The sequence below is a fragment of the Phalacrocorax aristotelis genome, chromosome 7, assembly GCF_949628215.1.
Source record: "Phalacrocorax aristotelis chromosome 7, bGulAri2.1, whole genome shotgun sequence".
NCBI classification, from domain to species: Eukaryota; Metazoa; Chordata; class Aves; order Suliformes; family Phalacrocoracidae; genus Phalacrocorax; species Phalacrocorax aristotelis.
The window spans coordinates 2,137,817-2,161,563 of NC_134282.1; the positions used below are offsets into that span (position 1 = coordinate 2,137,817).

Consider the following 23,747-nt stretch of genomic DNA (forward strand, 5'->3'; position numbering starts at 1 on the left):
GTGGCTGAGCAACAGGGAGCTGAACTGGTGCGTAGGATACCCACAAGCAGTAGCTTCCTGGTATCCCCAGTTGAAAACTTTGGGGATGGATTTTAAACCTTGAACATGTGAGTATGTTCAAGTCTAGGCTTTTTTTTTTAACCAACTAAACAAAATATAAGCCAACCCTGACATTAGAACCAAGACGTCTCCTCGCGGGTCATGACACCCCATAACCCCACGGATTCTGCTTTTGTTTACATTTGTTTGTTTTATGTCACGACACAGCAGCCACCAGCTAGTTCTCTGCTGGATGTAGCTGAAGTTAGCACACCAGCCAGGACGTTCTGAATAAGGCTTCTACCTTTTTTCTTTATACTTACTGCAGCAATTTCACGTTGAGAGCATCGAGAGCCTTGGCCAGCACTGTGGTGGTATGAGTAAATGAAGTGTGGAGTAATTCTTACCTTAATTGGTGTTTTTTTGAAAAATAACTGGAGCACAGTGCTGTTAATTAAGCTTAGTGAGAGACTTAAGCCACAGTTTTAAAACTTTTGTGCTTTTACTCTGCTTTTTATAACCAAAATATGTCAAGGCTATAAGGGAGTAGAGCAATACAACAGGAATCTTCAGTGTAGCGAAGCTTCATTGAAACAGAAGGGGTATTACAGTAGTTCTGAAGGAGAATATACTTGCTTCAGTGGAGAAATAATTATTTTCAGGTAACAAAATATTAAATGATTGTACCATTAAATCATTATAAATGCCAATAAAATGCCACTTTAGAATTGTTAAGTGAGGAGGAAGCAGAAAGCATTGCAACCTCCTGAAACAGGTATATTTCTCTTTTTAAAGTAACGGCGTGCTGGCATCAGGCTTTGGGCAGAATTGCTGGCCATGGAAGATGAGGAGAAATTATTTACCTGATTTTGTATCTCAGCTACAACCCATGTCTCTGGCACCATTAGGCTTAGCTCTGCACCAATGCAACCTTATCCACAATTTCAGGAATTCAGCGAAAGTTTCATTGATTTCCTACAACTTCTTGACCTGAATTTCATTCAAATACAGCTGCTGAACTGTAACCAGTGGTACTTGACTGCTACTAGAAAAAGTGAGTTACTCCCTTCACCACCCCGGGCCTGACTCTCAGTAATGTTACTATCCAAGTGTACTGGCGTTAGGATTTCTGAAATAACTGAGACAGGAGAAGACGACCTATACTTGAATGTATTTACAAGGGGGAAAAGATAATGGAAGTCTGAATGTCTGAATTATTGCGGCAGTACCTTAAAAAAATTAAAATTACCATACAGAAACCAAACCTGCCCAGAGTACGTACCTGTGAACCCAGCAAGGACTCCCCTCCACGCACTCCTCCTGTGGCTATAATTATGGTATTTGACTTTTAAAACTCTACATGTTCCAGCACAGTGATGACTGGAATAATAATAATTGAAAAATCTGGTGTTACCTAGCAATGATGCAGTTTATGCCTTACCAGAGTGTTCTAATGTTATGCCTAATAAAAGATGACAAGACTTGCTTTAAGTCTTAATCCATCAGCAACACTATAATCTACTCAGGTGAGCTGTGTTTTCCTTCTTGCACAGATAAATAGCGTAAAAATTGGATCATTCAGAGAAACTTTGAAGCAATGTTCTGGGAACAGTTACTGTGTGTGCCGGTTTCCTTTCGTCCTCTATGCCCAGCTTCAAAAAGTGCCTCTTTGCTGAGGAATTTCACCTTATCAGAATTGGGGATGATTTTTCTTTGAAGAGAGAGGTCACCTTTTCCCCTCTGTGCCGAGAAGGAGGTGCTCATCAGGAACTAGGAGACCAGCTGTGGCCTCCACGGGCATGCTTGACCTGTGTGGGCCCATGGCCAAGGGTGAAGTGCAGGATATTTATGCTTTTTTTTTTTTTTTAATCCCCATTCCTTGCTATTTAGTCAGTCGACCCTTCTGGGCAAGGACTGCCGCCTCCCACGTGCACGTAGTAATGCCAAATGAAGATGTAGGAGCAGCCATAGGCTGTGGTCGGTACTTATTTGGGGTTGATGGTGAGAAGGTACTGATCAGAGAGGAGAAATGTTCGCTACCCTGAAAATCTCGGTGCCTGCACGCAGAGAGGGCTCCGCAGCGGAGCCAGGAACGCTGAACGTCGCTCCTGAAAGTAGAGAGGGGAGGATGGGGGGAAGAGGGGCAGTGTGCCAGGAAGGGATGGGCATGGTGCTCTGGTTCCTCCTCCGGCCTAAAGGATGGGTTCAGATGCCCGGGGCTTTTCCTCGCTGGTGCGGGAGAGGTATGGAAACTTGGTTTCACGCACAGAGGTATAGACCCACAGCTTGCAAATCCGATGCAGGACATAGTGCCTTCCTTCCTTTCCTCCAAAAGCAGTTGCATTGCTTGGAACACACGAAGGGCTGTGGGGGAGCCGCAGAGCCTGGTACGCCTGTGCTTAGCTGCCGATGGCAGCATTCCTTAAAAAAAGGTTACAGACAGTAACTTTGCATGTCACCAAAGTGATCTAGTTGCTGTAGAGCTCCAGCTCCTGTTATTGGCTCCTGCAACTAAAGATGTAATTTTAGAGAAGCATATGAAAGGTCAATTAATTTTCCCAAACCTTAATCTTGAAGTATCTATGTTTATTTGACCTTCCAGCTCAGTCAGAATTGGCGTGAGTTCAACCTCCTGCTAAATGAATGCTGCCTATTGATTTCACGCAGACTTACACCAGCTCGGATATATTTAAAAGGCATTCCTTCAGCTTTCCCGAGGCTTATAAATTGAAGCATTGTAAGGCTGCCAGGTGTGAGTTACCTGGACGAGATATGGCAAATGAAAGTCCTTTGTGTGGATGTTTCTTAACAAATATTATTTTTCACATGGTAAGGTCAGATCCTGGATTAGGGGTTTAATACCTGTGGCAGCCTGGGCCATCAGTTGGTATCTTTGTCTCAATTTTCATTTCTGTGCTTCTGTTGGAGGAGAACTGGTCAAAATATTTTGGCTAATATCTAAATGGTGAAAAGTTTCAAACCAGCTTCAGTCTCCTGGGGGTGGAGGTGGGAAATCAGTTTTTCCCATTTTAAAAAATATAAACAATGATTTTTCTTCTTGAGTTTTCCTCATGGAAGAGACATCGGCTTTCTGGCACGCTCCGTTGAGCGTAGGGTCTTTGCGTTGTATCATCACGCTTTCTGGGAAGCGGCTGCATTGCAGTGGCAAAAAGATCGAGGGTGCTCTGTGTTGTACCTGTCCTTGCACACGGTGAGCGGAGCTGACCGCTTAGAGCAAGGTGGGCGTGTTGGGGCCAGTACGTAGTAGCTGAGAACATGATACCACAGTCCTGGAACACACCATCTCTTTTTTTTTAAACTGTTGAATTCGATGGTGTTTCTAACTGTGATGTTACAGCAGTAGTTACATACTTAGCCTATTTAATCTTCTTGTATTTTTTAGTATCATTCTCCCTTCTCAAACACAGCTATAAAAGTTTGCCTGTTCTCACTCTCCATCTCAATATGCAACTTTAACTTTTAATCGTTTTTCACTGACTTTTAAATCAGAACAAGACATTATTGCGTGTATTTACTTCATTCCTTTGGTGAATTTTGAAGTCTCAGTAAGAATTACAGTTTGTGCTTCTCATAATTATATTTTCCTCTTAATTTTAATCTGTCGTACTGTGGCTTGGTCAGTCATCTTTACATCCATTACTACAACACTTCTTCATCAATTTGTCCTGAATACAAGGCGTCTTACTCAGTTATCCTTCTTCCAGCTCAAGTTTTCTCATCCAGTAATCAAGACGGGCTGACCAGCAGATGGGAAGTGTTACCTTCATGACTAGAACACAGGCTTTTCCCTTTGTCCCTCCAGTACCTGCAAGGCCGTATCTGAAAGAATGTGCAATCCTCCAAAAATTTCCCTGTCTCTTAGTGATAGCAGCTTTGTTTCATGTTTGTTGTTTGCAGGTATTTGTGTTTTCCCATGGCAGCACAGACCTGCTGGTCATTAAACACCTGCAGATGATGTCCTGAAACTGCCCAGCCCTTAAAATAGCTGTAAACTCCATATCCAGATAATTTTCAGCACCATTTTCCAGAGTGTTGAAGTAGGTCTGCTTGGCTTTTTGTTTTCCTTTTTTTTTTTTTTTTAAAAGCTTCTGAGGTCTTTTGATCACTTACTCTGTGGTTTGTTTTTTTTTTTGTATCTTATAATAAAATCCATGCTTACCCTTAGAATTAAACATCTCAAAGAAACATTAAAATTAAATTTATTAAGGTACTTATTGAACAGTATGCTTGCCAAATGCCACAAGATTATTAAGCAAAAGCTTAATGATGGTTGGCCAAGTAATTTGTACATTACGCTGTAGGAGCTCCCTAAAGTTTTCGTCAATGTTATTTAATATATGGTAACCAACCGTTGTTTTAGTCGTATTGAACTGCTGGGGTTTCTACAGCTTAGAGGCCAGCAAGGGCTGTGAGACTTGGCATTCTCAGTTTGGCGCTTTAATGAAGCGTTGGAAATGTTCAGAGATGTCACTGAACGCCTCTCTGCCGTGTCGGAGCAGGCTGCTCAGCTCCCAGAGCTGTGAGCTGGCTCCAGAGTAGGACTTCACAGCGCAAAAGATCCTGCGAAAATGGCACCTTTCTGGTTTTTGTTGAATATCTCCGCTATGGAGAAAGAGAGACTGCTCTTTATGCTCTTGGAAGAGCCACGTAACCGTGAGGATCTGCTAGGAACTACACGTCAGCTGTCTCTTTTTGGAAGAAACATGATTTTAGGGAACGCGTGAAAGATTAGATCACCCAATTCAAGAGCAGACGGGTAACAGTAGGTCTGCTTTGCTCTGTTATGAGCAGTAGGGCCTTGTAAGCTTTGAAGGTTACGCTCCGAACATTCTTATAGAATATGTTCAAATTTGAAGTATGTCCTGGCGGAATGGTCAGGAGGGTGTGGTTGGTATGGGCTTGGTGTGGTGGCGTGTTTGGGCACAGAGTGGTGTCTTCCAAAGCACCCAAGTGACGCAGGAGCCTTAGTCTCACTGTACAGGATGATTTAAGCAAACCAACTCTTAAGTTTGTTGACTTCTAAATGAAACTTGACTTCTAATTCCTTAAAGGCCAGATCTGCAAAGGAATTTAGACATTTATGATAATTTTTAGGAATACATAACTAGCCAGGATGCCTACTTCTGTTGCCTTCAGATTATTTCCTTCTAAATTATTCGTGCTGTCCTCCTTAGATTTTATGCTACCTACTAAACAGGTTTACTACTTTAGCTCCATTTCTTCCCAGTGTAAGGGCATTTACTTAACACAGTTCTTCCCAGGGAAGACTTTGCATTTTGCTCTCTATTTCCAGAACAGAAAAAACCAAAACAACCCTTGATTGTCTCTTTGGAGTTCCTCTTACCTTTTTAATCTGTGCATTTTAAGATTCACAGAGAGCAGAAGGTATTTAAAAGTCCTCTTTATTCTGTGTTTGTCAGCTTTGAACTGTCTTTGCCATTAGCTTCTAAATGACCTAAGTCTTTCTATAACTGATTGGAGTGTTCCTCGTTTACTGTTCCCCTGGCTTTAACACCATCACTTTATAAGCACTTCTTAATTTGCTCCCTGTTCCAATGCTTTTTGTACTCTCGGCCAGCTTTCTCCCTCTGTCCTGCCACTTGTAGTATTGCAGGTATTTACTACTGACCTTGAGTTAGTGTTTTAGTTAAAACAAACCACCCCCCTAATTTTTAATGAAAAGAACCTGTGTGGTCTTCATTATATCGTTGTACGATGAAGTATATGACTGTTTCAGACACGAATCTTTCTGCCATCTTCTGCCTCTGAACTTCTCCAAGTTCCTGGGGCTTCTGCTGGGCTTGCCAGCAGTACAGCTGCAGGTGCGGGAATGCTGTTGAAGATCACTGGTTTACCAAAACCTGGCCTATCATCCTTTTACCAAGCTGCCAAGCAGCTGCCATCGCTCCTGGACTAGGCTTGTCTCCTGTCGTGGTGCTGCTATGAGGTCGGTCAGCGTGGGCAGGGAGAAGGCAGTGGTGATAAGCAAGTGGAATTTGCTTGCTTTGTGTTACCTGGCCGACCTCTGCCTTCCTGCATCCCTTCTTGTGTCTTCACAAGAGTTAATACTCTCCTCTGGGAAAGCAAGCTCTCCCTAGGATGACAAATTTATATTAAACCAAGATAAACAATATTTTCTTCCATCCCTGGCTGGATCTTGTTGCTGAAAGATAAGATCTTGCCAACACTAGAAAGGTAAAGGCAAGATTAAGGAAGCACCTCAGCAAAGGATCAGTGGTTTTTATCCACCGTAAAGAGAGGCTGTCAATGAACACCACAGATCACCGGCTGTTGAGCTTGATACGGGGGTGTCTGGGTTAAAGAGAGGAAAGGGTGCTGTGCAGTAGGACCGCTGCTCTCCTGCGCCTGAGGGGAGGAGAAGCTTTTCTGGAGGGTGGATTTGAGCCTATTGGGCTGCAGTTAGCCTTTGGCTGCTAGGTGACACAGTGGGCTCTTCTCGTTCAGGCTCTTAAATCTCAGTGGACTGTGAAGACACTGGTGAATGTTTACTTTGGCACCGAGCTGGGCAGCATCTGAGGTTTTGCATTGCGATGGTCTTACTCCTAATTGCATGCATTAGGAATAAGAGAAATTACAGGAGCTAAATGGAGAGACACGTCCTTGCCCCACAGAGCCCATGATGTAAATCAAGGGCTGGAAGCAACAAGGGATCGCGACAGGAGAGAGGGTGGGAAGTGCTGAGGGTAGTGAAGCCGAAAGGCAGAGCGGACAACTCCTCAGCTGCTTAATTGATAGGGTGGCAGCGATCTGTATCCATTCTGGCAGAAGGTGTTTCTGTAGTTGTCCTTATTTCAGACTGTGAGTCTCCCAACACTGAGGAAAATCGTGTGATAATTAGGAGTAATGCTACAGTAAATCCTATTTTGCACCAGCCTGTGGTTTTTTCTTCTTGCAAAAATACACCAGCCACGAGAAAATTCCAATGAACTTTTTTCCAAAACAAAGTCAAAAATTAAGTATGGTGAATTTTTTGTTTTCTTTATCCCACTCCGATAGCCCCCAGAGCAATTTATCTGTAGGAAAGATACATAATACACAAAACTGCAAGCAGTGGCACTGTCCACTAATTCTTAAGCTAGCACAGTTTGTTTGACAACCTTCTGATTAAACTTTCTTCCTTCCTCCCTTTCAGCCCAATTTAAATCAAAATATCGACAGAAACAATTTCCGTGAGGAAAACGGAAAAGTTCATAGGGCAGCTGAAGTTGCACAGCCTTTCCCATTAATGCCCCTGGGTGTTTGTTCAATTTATGTATTATTTATCTCGCCCCTGAGGTGTAACGGGAATACCGTTTGTAAGGCATTCCTACTGGAATTCTTGCGTATTGTGAAGAATTAATATCCCAAATAGGGCCAAGTTTCACACAGCAATCTACCATGACAAATTCACGATTATATTTGCACGCAAATAAAATACTGTCAAAATAGGTACGTATTCCACTCGCCGGAAAGCTGCTTGGAGGATCGGCCCAGCTCCGGAGATGGATTCATGAGAGCTTTGTTTGCAGCTCTGGCAGGGAGCCTTTCTTTGACCTCGGGCCAATCACTTCACCTCTCCCCGCCTTCATTTTTACTCCCACCTCTCTCTGCTTCGATGTTTTGGCGAAACACATTGGTGCTGGGGCTACCTGCTTGTGCTTACCCCCACGCTGTGATCCTACTCCCTTCAGCCTTTGCCGTGACCTCTTGGCACGGTGCTAATGGAAGCAGTGAAAAGTCACACCTTGCCCGTCAGTGGGGCTGCAGGACTGCTAACAAGCTGCACCCATCGCCATGTCAGCAGCCCTGGGAGATGTAAGCCAGCATCCCTAAGGTGCGAAGTGGTGTGTCCCCGCTGCTGTTAGCACCTCCAGGCCAGGGTGTGCAGAAATGCAGCGGCACCGTGGGAGTTCAACCTCACGCCTTTCAAAGAGGAGTTTGTCCTGCCTGGGAGCACAGATCAGCTCCCCAGAGACAGAAGAAGCGGTGATATACTTCCTTGAAAGCATAACATTTATTTTTAAATGTTTAAAAAAAAAAAAAAGGTGTGTATAAATATATATAAAAACTGAAAAGGCAGTGGGATAGGGCTGTAACTGGTAAAAGCAAACCCAGTGGTAGCTCGGTGTCTGCCAGCTGAAGCAGATGTTTGCTCAGCCTGCAGCAGCCCACGCTGCAAACTCCCTGCTGGAGAATGGCCGTTAAGCGACGTGCCCTCACGCCCTTCCTGAAGCCAGCTGAAGGGAGCAAGGCTGCATTGGATGAAGTGCGAGCCAGCAAGGCCAGGAGCAAAGAAATAAAGATTCATGCTGAGTTTGGTGGTCCTGCTCCACTCTCTCTGCCCACTGACCTGTGCAGGAGCAGGTTCTTTCTTTGCTGGCCCATCCTCTGGGAGAGCAGAAGAGGCTCCTCGTGAGCCAGTGCCAGAAGAAGGTGTTGCTCACCGCCGGCGTCATGGATGGGGAAGGGAAAACACTTGTTTTAGCAAACAAGTCAAGGATTTTGAAGAGGAAGGACAAGGACGTGTAGCAGGCTGAGTAGCTGTTCTCCTTACTGGTGACTGCAGGTATGACAGTCCCTGGGCCCAAGAGCATGGCCAATAACGCACAAGTGTCTGCACCAGAAGCAGCAAGGTTACTCCAGATTTATGTCAGTGTTCCCAGGAGATTACTATGTGTTTCAATCATCTTTAAGAACAATCACTGCAATGCTACTGAGCTCACAAAAAAAAAGGATAAAATGTAAATATTATTGAAGCCTAACACAGCACAGGCATCAGCGTGATATTAAAGGCGTTTTTTATCAGTAGCCTCTCCAAAGATTTATATCCGTTTATCAATGCCTTTGCTAAATTAAATACATAAAATCTTTACCCGAGACAAAGTCACGAACAATATCAGTATTCAGACAGTATTAGTGACATTCAGCATGACGAACTGCGTAGGAAGCTGGTTGTCAAAGCCCTGTGATAGTGAAAATGGCTCCGTTCACAGTACGAAGATATTGCTTATCTCTTAAAGTCTGAAAGGCTGCTGAAAAAAAAAGCCCTTATATATATTCTGCACTACATTAGAGGCGTCAGCATGCCATTAAAGCGCTTGACGTTTTGTGTCTTGCTCTGCTGAGGATATGTGGGAGCAGGCCAGCCTCTCCCCTCCACCCCACTCCCCCAAGAAACAAAAAAAACCCAAACCTGAGCAACTGCAACTGTGGATTTGCTTTTTATTTTTAAAACACAAAGCAGTGTTCAGCATTTTCGAAGAGAAATCCGAAGGCACTGGTAATGGATTCTGAATGTAGCTGAGAATTGCTACAAATAGCTTATTTCCACACCTGGAAGCACCTTCTGTCCAGGAGTCCAGACCTGAATCTGCACGTCTTCTGTCCTGAATTAGCTGTAAAAAGGGAAATCTGGAGCGTTTCGAGATGATGTACAATAGAAGCAACAGACCCATAAAGGGTTGTCTTTTGTTTACTTTAGTATGCTTGGAGATTAGCCCCCAAAAGCGCAGGGATGCATGCAGTGATTAGGGAAGGGATCTAGGGGTTTAAGTTCTGTTGGTTTTAATGGGAGATGGACACCTCAGCATCTTGGTACAAGACATGCACCGTGCCAAACAAATGCAGCGATGCCCGGGGCAGGCACGTCCCTGATCCAAGGGGTCCACGTGGTGCCTGGGGAGGTGAGGGGACGTGGCCGGCAGCGTTCAGTACATCTGTAGTAGGGTTTGCGCTGGGGCTGGGCTTGACAAATGACTTGCCACCTGAGGCGAGTTAGAGTTAAGCCTGAGCGCGGTATGCTGAGGGGCCTGGTTTCCATATGAACGTGAAGGTTATCTCCGTGCCAGAGTCAACGCAGAAGCTGTAGATACAGCCGTTACTCTGAATTGTGATTCAGAAGCATTACTCAGTGCTGCAGTGTGAAAGATGCTTGGAACCAGATTCCTCCTGCAATCCCTCTGGGTTGTTAGCAGTATCATGGCTATTTTTTCATATTTATCCAGTGTTGTTGCTCAAGGTCTGTAGAATGTGCCCACTGAATCAGAACGGTAGAGACAGAAGAGAGAAGCAGGGGAAACGGCACTGTGTGCTCTGCCAACCTGCAGCTGTGACCTTCCTGTTTACTATATTTTTTTTTTTTAACATTTGTTAAAGGAATGAAGCAGCAAATCACCAACAATAACAGAAAAATCAATACCCGCCTCTGCTTCTTTTGTGAGATCTGGAGCGTGGCCTCAATCTGTCAGACTGAATTACAGAGACTGTGGGTGTCAGCAAGGGCTCAAACAAATAGACCTGCCACGCTGCTCGTTGATAAAAGGCTTAGGTCTGTACCAGTGTCACCATTACCGCTACCTCCACAAGGCATGGGGGGAACGCTAACCTCTCAGATGAAAGGCGAGTTATGGAGCAATGAATGTGTTCACTTGCACTTTGCATGTAAGATTGCGCTAATCTCCGGAATAAAAAGGGTAAACAAACAGTCTGACAAATACAAGGCTCTGGGGCATTACCTTGCTAATGGATGTTAAATCAAATGGATGTATTTGAATGGAAGGTGATATATCAACACGGGAATGTCATCCTAAAATAGGCCATTGATCCACTGGCTGAGAATCCAGCCTTTGACAAAGGTCAATGCATCAGAGAGAGGAACAACCTCTTCCAAACTCATCATTTTCCCAGGCAACAGTAAAAGGCTGTATCAGTATAAAGAGGAAAGCTTCCTCCTGACTCCAGCTAGTAATTAGTTTATACCCTGGAGCATGAAGATTAACATCCCTTATCACTTTTAATTTTGCCAGTGGATCTTAAGCTACTGCAATGAACTTTTGAATCTTTGAGTAATGTACTATGTGATTTTCATCGTGCAAAAAGGCGCTGGTGGGGAAGTCCAGCATGGGCTTTGCGTCGTCCCGCTGCCGTTCCTGCAAACAGGGCAGGCAGGATAGCTGCTCATGCTGGTGGAGGAAGGGGGCTGTGACCAGCAGCACCGTCAGGAGTAGCTCCAGAGAAATCAAAAGCGAGCATCAGGGGTTTATAGGCACAGAATCAAGCTTGCAAGAGGAGCTGAACGTAACTTTACTATTATGTTTACTGTGAGAGAGGATTAGACTGCTTTAGATTTGCTTTCTTTAAAGATGCTTGACACCATGAAACGTAGCACAGTGCGGTTTCCTGAGTCGTAAAGGCTGCACTGGTGAGTTTGTATGGCAAACTGCAGCCCGCAGAGCAGTGTGGACCTTGGGCTGTGCGCTGTGCAAACGGCTGCCCTGCTTCTAGAGTCACCTGCCTTTGTGTCCTGGGAGGCAGGGGCTCAGGACCCGGCTTCCCTGCCCCTCTCACCCCAGGCTGGGTGGCCTGGTTTCAGCCGGGATAGAATTAATTTTCTTCATAGTAGCTAGTGCGGGGCGATGTTTTGGATTTGTGCTAAAACTGTGTTGATAACATGGAGATGTTTTAGTTGTTGCTGAGCAGTGCTTATGCTAGTCAAAGATTCTGTCAGCTTCCCGTGCTCTGCTGGGGGCACAAGGGGCTGGGAGGGGACACGGCCGGGACAGCTGACCCCGACTGACCCCAGGGGTGTCCCACACCATATGGCGTCACGCTCAGCACATAGAGTTGGGGGAAGGAGGGGGAAGGGGGGACGTTGGGAGTGATGGCGTTTGCCTTCCCAAGTCACCGTTGGGTGTGATGGAGCCCTGCTGCCCCGGGGATGGCTGCACACCCGCCTGCCCGTGGGAAGGAGGGAATGAGTTCCTTGTTTTGCTTTGCTCATATGTGGCTTTTGCTTTCCCTGTTAAACTGCCTTTACCTCAACCCAGGAATTGTCTCACTTTTACTCTTCCGATTCTCTCCCCCGTCCCAGCGGGGGGCAGTGAGCGAGTGGCTGTGGGGGGCTGAGTTGCTGGAGGGGGCAGCTCAGTGCCCTCTGTGCCCACTCTTCCTGACGTGGCCCAGTTCAGCAAAGCATTGCTGACTTGCCCCGAACATCAGTCCCACTGTGGGATAGACAGAACTGCCCATCTTACTCCAGAAGTCAGCCCGGACTTCTGAAGGTCTTCAGCTTGTTGACTCTGCGTGTCAGCCTTCCTTCCTTGGCCTCTCCCTTTTCTTCACTGGCTTCCTTGCCTCCATCTGCTTTTCAAGCATCTTATTCTAAGCCTCCTTCTCTTAAGAGCGTTGTTAAAGCTAATCCACCCAGACAGCAAGCAACAGCTCCCGTAAGGGCCTTGTGCAGACCAACACCTCCTGCTTCATCTTTTCATTTAACTGAGATGTTCCCTGGTTGCTTTATTTCAAAACGTGCTTTAAGGATGTGAATATCGCTAGATCCCACATAATAGAAGACACAGAAAATATGATCTCATTCTTCCCCAGCTCCGAGTAGGCAGCAGTTAATTTCACAGGCTGGTTATAAACTACGTTCAAAGAGGAAAAGTCTTTCCTTTAATCCGTATCAGTCTTTGCAGCCTTTCTAATTTCATGAAATGCCTCCTTATTCTTGGCTTGTGCTATGGGTAGAATAGGAAAATCCAAGGGGCTTTCATTGCGTTGTTCATTATTTCACATGCCTTTGTCATTCTACATCTGTCTATGCGGTGATGAAATATCGTTAATAAAGGAGCAGAAGCCTTTTGTTGAGGAGAGGACCTGATCACAGTAGACACATAACTAACATTATATGTGGTTAAGGTCATAATTTGGACCAAGGCTAGCACCTAAGAAAGCGGCGAGGAGCATACTGTTTCTCCAGATGAAAAGAGCCAATTCTATAAAGGAAGTGAAATAAAGACGAGCACCCAGGAAGGGGGAAAAAAAATTCCCCTTTTTGAGATTGTATTCACTTCTATACCAAATGCCCCCTTTCTCCTTTCTTGTTTCAGTTCTCAGTATAGTGGCAGTGCCGTGTGAAGGCTTAGTCTTGCAGTATCCTCATTTTCAAGACTCTTATGGTAGCATTTGCTCTTGCAAAGTGCAAAAGTCTTGGTGATTTCATATATTCAACAAATCTAGACAAGTCTGTGAAATCCAGTGTGACTGAACCAAACCTGAATTTGCAGCCTTCGTTGCTGACCTGATTCAGCTTCCCATGAAGTCAGCTGGAGGCTTTCCATTTAAGTCAGCATGACCACTTAGAGGCTGGTAGGCTTGTGTAGGTTTGTACTGACTTGCTTTTGGGGTAGCGTCATTAGAAACGTTTCTACACGGACCCAAACGAGGGAATGACAAGCAGATATTTGAAGTACTACATGGCAAAGGATCATGCAGGCTGAGAGTGCTTGGATTGTCACAGACGGCTGTGGTTGAAAGTCAAGCACCATATTTGAAGGAAATCTGTGTGGATGGTTTCCACCCCCGAGGTCCCCAAATCCTGGCCCAGCTGGAGCTGAAATGGAACTCAGGTCACACTGCCCCCGAAACCCAACCTGGTACACCTTTAGCCAGGCGGTAACCTTATTTTCTATGGAGATATAGACATCTATAGCACATGGGCTTCTGGCTGTTACGGTTAGAACTAAACCTGGCTAGAAGCTGAAATTCCTGTTTGAAACCAGCATGTAGGAAAAAATCAGTGTTGGGGAAACTCCTCTGCGTAACCAGAGACCAGGCAGTGTTCAGTACCCGGGAGCGACGGCCTAATTTGCAAAGGAATGAAAGCAAATAGCGTTTTGGAAGGTAGGGCGCCCAGGCTGGTGGGCACTCAGCCTGGCGGGTGGGTTGCTGGCATCTAGCAGACGAGGTGCTCGCTGGGTTTCTGCAACACGCTTTCCTGATCTGCCTTGTTACCATAATCAACATCTCTCTGCAAAGTGTTTTTGTTTCAGTGAACCAGTGTTCTCTGGGTACAGTGGCCTCCCCAGTTCTGTTTCTGAGGTTGCTGCAGCGCTGCTTTTGGGCAGTGGAGTTTCCTGCTTAGGTTATGTGAGATGGAGCTGGAGGTCTATTTCAGGCACAGCTGAGGAGTCAAAAGCTCTCTTGCGTGATCATTCCCTGCTACTCATTTGCCAAAGTCTTATCAGCTGCTATAATGTCAGCAGGAAAGTAGGCATGTACTCAGCCTGTCGTCTCAGAGACTCACTAAAGATCGGCTTTGGAAAAGGATTATGCTGAATTTTCTTTTCATCTGTATTTATGAATTTTTTGGCTTGGTTTTGCACTGTGCCAATCTTGTGCCTGCCCAGGGGGAATATGAACCGCAGCATTCTTCGTGCCAGCTATTTCCTGAATACCTGTGGTAACAGTTTCCAAGGGGCTGTGCGACTTATTTGTTCATCTCAATGGGAAAGCATTGCAGCAGCAGCCTTTGCAGCAAACTGGAGGGAATTGAAGGAGAGTGAAGTTGCTACAAATCGAAGAGCTAGGAAAATATGACCTACCCTTGCCTGGCAAATAATCCACAACACATAGCAGACCCTTTTCAAATGAAGCCTGCCGATATACAAACGCCAGTGTGGCTGCATGTCTTTTGGAATTGTTTTGTGAGCACAGTTTGCATTGACCAAGACATCCACGTTACAGGAGCCACAATCAGTCGGCTTTAGAAGAGTGCACAGTTCTGCAGGGTGATGGCTAGGCACGGTTATCCGCTAGGCACGCGCCCGTAACTGCTTCCTACATGGCTTTGGTGTAGGATCTCGGTAGCTCAAGAAGAGCAAACAAAATTCATATTCACCATGTGCAGCACTCTGAATAATTCACAGCCCAAACTATTTGTCCTGCATATCAGGTAAGGCGGTAAACAGGTATTCAGAAGTATCCTGTGCAGGAAAGGCGGCCAAGTGACAGGATGCGTGAGATATACCGAGATTGTCTTGCACAGCAAAAGGGAACTAGAAAGAGTTGCTGCTCTCATTCACCCACAAAGTCAAGCAACTTCTTAGTGCTGTGGTCTGTGGCTCCATGAATAAATCTGTGGCCCAGAGCTTGGGAGAGCTGTGGTTTTACTCGTGCCTCTGCTTGGTTTTAAAGAGGTCACTTCATCTGTTTCCTTTTCCACCTTTTGTAGTTGAAGTAGGAAACCTCCACAGATTGGACATCGCCCTGCTGATCATCGGTGCCACTAAGCGGCTCCTCAGGAGACTGGTTCGGTACCATTTAGGCAAACCCCTCCACCTCAGGCTTGCAAAGAGACGAGCCAAAGCCGACCCAAGGGCCGGAGCTGGGTGCTGGGCCCTGGGCAGGAGTCGCGCTGCTGGCTGCAGGGGCCAAGTGGCCGGCGGAGAAGATGCACCAGGCGTCTTCAGAGGAAGCCAAGGGGGAAGTGGGGCAATGGGAATATTTCACGCTGAGTGACACAGGCCGAGTACCCTCCTCTCTGTACCTGTTTGCTGTGTGGAGCTGTGAAAAAACCACAATTCGCTTGTGTTGGGCAAGTGTAGGAAAGCAGTGTATTTTCGCCAGTGTCGAAGTGGATTACCTGCAATATCAACCTGATGTGAAAATGTGTAGTTCGTGGAGCTACAGAACCCTACGTCCCCTTTGGTCCCTAGAAAAATATAACCACGAGTGCACAGGAAAACACTTTTTGCTGGCAACTGATTGATTTGTGGCTTTTCTGTCTGACCTTCACTTGCTGTGCCTTTGGGCAGCACCCTGCCAGCAATTAGGTTCCTGCCGAATAATCACATCCAGCAATATCTTGGAGGTTTGTTTTTTTTTCCTGTCCTTCTAGTTGTTTTAAAATCAACATATGGTTTTGCTTTCGGTGCAGCTTAACAAAATCCCAGTCACCCGGTAACACCCACCATTTGGCAGGTGAAGCCCTGGACACAGCAGAAGTGCAGGAAGAAATCTTCTAAGCAGCCACAGAAGTTTTGCTCTTCTCAAGATCAGCAGAGACTGGGGAGCACTGGTGACCAGTGGGCGAGGGGTCTGCTGCTGGCACGTGGGAACGGGGTCCAGACAACACCCTCCAGCGCCGGCTCTGCCCTGCAACGCTTTTCTGATAGCAGACAGCTGAAGTGAATGTAAGCCATACAGGGAGCAAATGCACGCACCAAAAACTCAGGAGGGTGTTTTAGCACTTTGTTCTCTCTGGGAGAAGATTTGCTCAGAGGCTCGGTGCAGCCGAGCGCAGTTTGAGGTGGTGTAGAGAGACAACTGCTTCCTTGCACTGACTCAGGCCTCCCCACCCAGCATGTGAAAGCCGTGTTAGTTCTCCTTTAACATTCTTCCGAAAAGGCTTATTTTTGTTTTGGTGGGGTTTTTTTCTTTTTCCTGAGGCTCGGCAGGCACAAGCGTGTTTCACAGCTGATTTAGCAAGGACGCTTCTGATTTAGAGGACATTGAGGGTTCCCACAAACCGTGGCGACACCGATGGCGTGGGCAAAGCGAAGCACTCGGGAGGGTCTCTCCTGAAATGGCTGCCCGGCACAGTGATGCTGAAGCCACGAGGGAGGTAAAGCACTGAGTAGCCTCAGAGCAGCTCCTGCAGTGAGAGCTCAGACACGGGAGATGCTGCATTCTCTGCTCCCCAGTGGAACACGCTTTCTTCTGCCTCTCGTACCGAGCTTTCCACCTTTAATTTTTCCTCAAAGCCATCCCACACGCTTGTAACTTTAGCGCTGGCTATTCACTTCTTCCTCATTTCCCACTTGTCCCGGTGCCCAGTACACGTTGCTGTTTAACGCGTGGCAATGGCACAGACGCCAGCCTGTTGGCTTCCTACTTCACACGGTCTTGCGAGATGACCTTCACCAGGACATCCGAAGCTCACCTTGCGAAGTGCAGCCCATAGTGTGCCGAGCAAAATGAGGCTCTAGTGTGCTGTCAGAGCCTGGATGAACTGGGCTTAGCTGTGAATTAGGCTGTGAAATGGAAATGGTGAAAAGATCACTGGTGTATGCGATCAACAAGTACAAACAAAGCACCAAGATTATAAGTTGCTTTGAGAGGAGCTAGTGCTAGGGCTGTACGTAATGCCTCTGGGCACAGGCCTGGGTCGAGGAGCTCAGGCTCTGCCCCTGCTTTGGTGAATTCCCAAATCCTCCACATAGAAATAGCTGTTGGGTAGATATGAGACTGACACAGTAATACTGTTTAATTTTGTCTTTTCTGTTTTGCAAGAAGGATGTGGTTTCTTGTGCCAGTTCTGCTAGTGCTCAGCTGAAGCCTTGGGGAGATTGGGAGGAGCTAAGGACTTCCAGTTAACCTCTCGCTCGTGGTGCTTCCTTCATTTTTGTCTTTAAATTTAGAGAATTGAAGCGTAGTACGTGTCTCATCTGGTTTTCATGTTGAACCAAGACTTCCAGATGGTTCTGTTTTTTCTCCTGAGTGATGATACCCAGCTGTGCCGGCAGGACAGCCTCACAGGTCTTCCCCTCGCCACGTGAGGGGACGTCTGGCGGCTCAGAGCAGATGAGGAACATGTGATATGAAAAGGCCTTTGTAGCACAGAGTCACACTACAATAGCTCTGTGCTCAACAACAGGTTGTGGTTCGAAAAAATATTGCTTCTGTCAGCCTCGCATAATGGAAACAGTAATCAGCATCCATTAGGTCAGAATGTATTGTCAATCCACAGCGAAGCAGAAAGGACTACATCTCGGAAAACCTTTTCATTAAGCAAAGAAAATTGATACCAGTGCTTGGCTCAGCCTCGCACTTTGTTCGTGGAGGCGAGCGTGGATAATGGCTGGGTTTGTTTTCTTTTCATTTGTTTCTCTATGCACGGTTATTTTGATTAGGAAACATCCACCTTTCAGTCTAGATGAACAATTCTAAGAACTTTCTCCCAACGTTTATTATCTTGTGTACACAATCGAGGCTTGTGTAAAGAGCAACGTTAGGACGTAGTTCAGGAAAAAGTATTTTGGTTTACGTGATTGAAGTCGTGCAGTCTCATTTTAGCTGAAGAATATCTTTTATCTGTGTAGTAACTACGATCTCTTTTTTTTCCCTTTGTGGATTTTGCCAAAATAGGTATAGGCCATGTCCGTGAGTAATTCCGTGCCTGTGCTAGCTCGTTATATGTGTGCGTTAATGATGTAGTACTGGCTGCATGGGGCCTGCCTGGCCAGTGTACGAAGGGACTAGGGATTGAAGGGAGCTGGATGGTGACTTGACAGAAGGGATAATAGTCTATCTTTGTGGTGGCATTTTGTGAGGATGACAGAAAGTAATTAATGCTAAGTCTGATTCGTTAACCAGAAATCATTGCTGTACATCAGCCTTGCAAACACCACTATCCCGTTACCGTGACGGGCTGATGGTGATGAAAAAGAGATGATGGGTGGGTGGGCTCTTGCATACCATCGTCAAATCTAACACATGCGCAATGAGTGGTGAATCACTGCTACTCCTGTTGCTAGAGGATTTTCTCTCTCAATACTTTTCCTGTTACCCTTAAGCTTCTCTTAGTAGCGAGGAGGAGCCTTCCCAGACCTTCTTTCTAGCTCTTCTAATTCCACATGTTCTTCCTGCTTGCTCCAAACCTCCTTTGTTTATAGGGATGGAATTAGGAGTAGCCTTTTTCTCTCATGCTTATACCATCAATAAACCTTCTCGGTTAAAAAAAAGAACTCATTTCGGGAGATAAGAGAAAACATTTTACTTGTACTCTGTTGCAGGCGGCTTTGGGAAGCCTTGATATTGTGGGTAATGAAACATAAAACAAGAGATCAAGGGCTGGGAGTAGTAACGCTGCGCGTCAGGTGCAGTATCACTTCTTTTCCTTCCCTTGTATAATTCATGAATGGTTGTGGAGAAGGGAGTTTGTTGTTGGGCTCTGCCCTGGGATTTGTGCATGATTCTCACACGTGGGCTGCCAAAGGGCCCGGGCTCAGCCAGGGAGGCTACAGACGAGCGGCAGAACTGGCCAGTGGTGGCTCGGGCTACCTCCTTTCCTGTGATGGGTGCACCTTGACTCCTTGATGGCATTTACTCAGCTGCAGTGTGGTCTCTGCAGCAGGTCTGCCTGTTCTCCCACTTCAGCTGAACTGTCGTGTTCTCCAGGGTCGGAGTGGGGATGGCATGTTCTGTGGTCTGTTGGTATCCTTTGGTCTGCTGGGGAGATAACCACAGTCCTGCATTGCTGGGAAAATTGCCGTCCCCTGGGTCAGGCTTGATCCAATGCGTATGAATACGAGGAACGAGTATGAACATAACAAATATGCCTAGGAAGGATTTGTACTGATATCAAGTATAACGTGATATACCATCATCCCAAAGTAACTGTTCTTGGTAGCTGGAGAAAGTTACCCCAACCTTCTCAGTGAATAAACCTGCTGGGATCCTGATTTTTGGCTGCTTTTTCTGGCGCTGCATCTCCCCACTGTTTGCTACTCTAACTGCTGTCTGTCTCTAGATATAAATGGCTCTTTTCACCACAGTAACTGAACGTCATGAATAAAATGAGATTGCAAATTCCTATAGGGGACATCTAGCCCACACCCAAGTGCTATATAAATAATGACCCATCTAGAAGGAAGGTGCTGGAGAAATATGAAGCTGTTATCGTGGTTACTTCCATAGTATGTACACCCGATATTGGGTGTAACTGCCACAAAACTGTTTAACAAGTCCCTTATCGCAGAGCTCTAGAACAATTCCTCCCCAGACTAGCTTTCTTCTCTCCTCGTGCATTTATCTCCCAGTCTCTTGCACCGCAATCATACATTATGCTGTCAGTTTTATGGTTCTTTTCTACTATCACTCATAAGAAGTGTTATGCTTAGTCATAAAATTGCAGCTAAGAAAAAAATTAGTGCATCTAGCATTATTAGGAAGCCTTCATGTCATAATCTATCTGTTCAGTGTTTCCTCTGATTCCTCGTTTGTGACCCACTACAAACCTAGGTTGCTGAGGAGAGATTTTCTTTTTGGCAGAGAAGATTTTCATCCTTATCTGATGTATCCATTTCAGGGAAGAAGTCTATTCTCCATGTTGTTTCTTCCTTTTTCCACGTAAAGCATGAATCTGACTGTGATACCGCAGTTTTGAGTAGGGGACTTGACAAGGGGTTTGGCCCTGGGCTGAAATGCAGAAAACAAAGGCCAATATTAATGATCCCAAGAATTCTTGTGTGACAGTAAGGGCTGCAGTACCCTGAGGGACAACAGCAGACGTGGAGGTGTATAACAGAGCCGTGATAGGGGTACGTCTCTGATGGGGAGCATCACGAGAGAGAAAGATATAAGAAATATAAGACTCTTGTCTCGAGAGAACTAATCCAAAATGTGTACAGTGGGCGTTGCTTTGGCTTTAATTTGATTTTGGGCTTTTCTTTAAAACTTGCAGGTTTTAATGACGTTGAGTCCCCACTCATGTTCCCCGAACAATTTCTCCATTAATTTTCTAAATTTTTCTTAATAACATTATTTTTTACTAGATCAAACCTTCTTTGGTTTAACTTTGATTAAAATGCTAGATAGGAGAAAAATGTCAAAAAAACCACCCTCAATAAGACCATTAGTCTGTTTCAATATTTTAAGAGTGATTTTTTTCGTCTGAAAGTTATCATCTCAAAAGCTTATTTCAGTTATTACTTAAGAAAAACCTGAAGTAGAACGTTAAAAAATATTTAAGTTTTATTCCTCTGCTAATTGAAGTTGTTTTCCATTTTGGAATTACAATGAATTCCCCAAATCCATGGGGAATTGTACCACCCCTTCAGAGATTCTCCCATAGGAAATGTACTCTTAGACTGTATGACGTCTCTGAAGAAGTTGGTATAAAATCGGTATCCATTTATGGTCAAAGGCTGGTAAGGTCTTAAAGAGTCTACACTGCAACCCCAAAAAAAAGGTGCGGCTCTGAAGGAGGGTCCAGATCCTCTCCAGTCAGGTCTGGCCTAAAACATGAGACCTTGCTTTGCTTCCATGGGCTTTTCCCATCCCTGATGTCTTACTCTTCTTTTACACCTCAGCTTGAAGCTATCTGTGCTGAAGGAGGTGACACGGTCCATCCAGCTCTCCTTGCCCAGGGGAGTGTTGGAAAGGGAGAGACTGGCCATAGGGTGAAAATTTAATTTTCCTTCTGAGGTCCAAGAAAAGCAGCTTTCACGTCTGATGTCCCAGCTCTGAAACCGTGCTGGAGACAAAGCAGCTTTTTCGAAGACTGACTCAAAAAAAAAAAGAAAAAAACAACAGAGGGGGAACGGGGGAAAAGAGAGATGTAAAAATGTAGAAAATGTGGTATTTGCTGACTACCTCATGCTTGGAGAACGCTACTTTCCTTTTATGTTTTGGCCATTATATCATCAAAACCTGGCATGTTTTCCACTGCCTGCAGGAATTACCAATACAACAAGTCTACACCTGGAGGCCTGAACCTTGCCTTAACTATTTAATGTTGTGCAATGATTAGGCCATGTCTCTAGGGCCATTTACTCCATCAGATTAACACATCAGGCAAGAACACATACTTAGAGAGAAGTATATCCTGACAGATATAATCAAACACTGTTTAAATCAAGGGAGACGACTGTGACATTAATCTACCCTGGTATAACAGCCCATTTAAATGAGTAGGAGGAGGGAGGTGGTACAAGTGAGGATAGATGGTGTGTTTAAGTAGAGAAATGAAATCTGTAGAATGACTTCAGTGGAGATAGTTTTGATTGAAGTCAAGTAGTAAAATGAACAAGTGAGGGAGATAAATTTCTTTAAGCCGGAGACACTTCAGGTTAAAAAAAATATGTGTGCATACCAGGGATCTGTAACCTGCCTAGACCCACAGAGATCTGTGGTCTTGATACAAACTGAGACAAAATGGCTCATATTCCTTGTGGAAACCTAAAAATTGTGTTCTACCTTTTACAAATCATTCAGCGTGAGCTTGAGTTAGTAGATTAAGGCCAACCAGATTATAAATAAAAGGGGTTTTTGAGGCTAGGGGCCGGTTTACGTTGTCATCTGTGAAGTAAGTGAAAAATGGTAAGGCAGGTTCATAGACAAGAGTGAAGTACTGAGGGTCTACGCAGAAGGTCAGACTGAGGGTGCTGGCCCTAATTAACTGGAGCAGCAGTGCAAATAAATGCAGTCAGGAGAGGCAGACGTGCCGAGGCACTGGTGCCTTGCTTTGTGCGGTCTGGTGAGTTTGGGAAAGGGTAGCGAAGGGGAATTTCTGGGGTGTCAGGCAAAATCCTGGCCTAGAGTACATGCCCTGGAGGCGCTGCTTGAGGCTGCAGGGAGCACAGGGTCTCCTAAGAAAAGGTTGGCAGAGCATTCCTACAGAGCACTCGCACTTGTATCTATGGGCACGTTGCCTCAGCTTGGGCTTCTGCAAAGTCTCTCTCATTCCACTCTTATTCTTGGTGTGCAAGAAGTTACTAAATTCATATCAGAAGTGGGCTCGGCGTGGTGTGTGCCCTCCTCCTGCCGGGACTCTGCAGCTCAGACCCCGGGTGAAACAGGCGTTCGAGAAACAAGCGCCGCGCGGAGCACGAGTCGCTCTTCCAAGTTGCATAGGGAGCTGGGAGCGCTCTGCTCCAACTCAGTGCCACCCCAGGTTGCACAAAAAGAGATTAGGATTGAAGGGTGCTTGCCGTGCTGTTCTGGGATGGCTAACGAGCTGACGCAAACCCAGCTCAAAGTACTGTTAAGAGAATCAGACCTAGGAGGTAGGTACGAGTATTGTCTCACCAGGAAGAGCACTAAGACTAGAATGAGCTTGTTAGACAGAAATACTAATTTTTTTTTTTTTTTAATCACAGGGAGATGTAAATAATCCTGAGACTACAGCCATTTTATTAAAACCTTTTCTTTTCAAACTCAAAAATACATCCTGAAGGTACTACTACAAACCACTATTACACCTCAAAAATAATTTATTGGATCAGACAGAAATCAGCCAGGAAAAACTTTTTTAATAAAGCACTTTACAAATACAGAAACTTTGGTTCAACATGTTTTTTTTTTTTTTCTTTAAAGGTCATTTTAGCTACCGTCTTCCTTTGACCTCAAAGAAGTTGGGGCATGAAGTTTACAGAGGCGCGGGCAGAGCGTTCACAAGCAGCAGATGAACCCTGTGGCCCGTCACATGCCTCCAGCCCCGTTCAGCGGGATTCCTTCAAGCTGGACTCGGATGGGCCTTTCCTTTCTGTATGGCTCTTCTGTTTCTCTTTTCTCTATTTTAGAGCAGGGGCCCTGTGTTAAGAGAAAAACATATCTCAGTAGGTCTACTCTGTTTATTAGGAGTTTCTTTCACTTAGACCCATGCTACTTTTCCCTAACACAATGACTGTTTTGTCGTGCCAAATAAGTTCTCCTACTCTTCATCTTCCATTTGGGAACGTGGGCTCAACCTCGGAACAAAGGATATGATAAAAGACAGGCGAAGCACTTTCATTAGGGGAACAGGGAGCTTTTGAAGTACACTCCTGAAGTCAGCAAACAAAAACTAGGCGGCAGAGAGAGCTGCCTGTTACAGTGTGCTGCAGAGATGAGACTAAACCCAAATGAAATATTATGCTTTTTAGGCACCGGTCCTGCTCCTGAGTGATGAAAGGGACCTGATGACTTTCTCCTGAGTCAGAGCGTTCATTGCCCCTGAGAAAGGGACGCACTGGTTGTATAAATGGCAATTAATTGAAGTACCTCAGAGCCTGGGAAACTCCAGAGCGGAGAAATGCAAGCCTTTGTAGGTGGCACACAGAAGCTATCAGTCAGGAAAAGGATAACTTTTTTTTTCTTCTAAGAGGCAATTGTTCCTGCTAATATATTTATTTCTGAAATCCTACATC

General features: G+C 45.4%; 1 long non-coding RNA gene across 1 annotated transcript in view; it reads left to right on the forward strand.

Annotated features, from left to right (window-relative positions):
* Nucleotides 1-23,747, forward strand: part of LOC142059613 (uncharacterized) — a 118,842-nt gene that overhangs the window by 11,953 nt on the left and 83,142 nt on the right. The window lies entirely within an intron of this gene.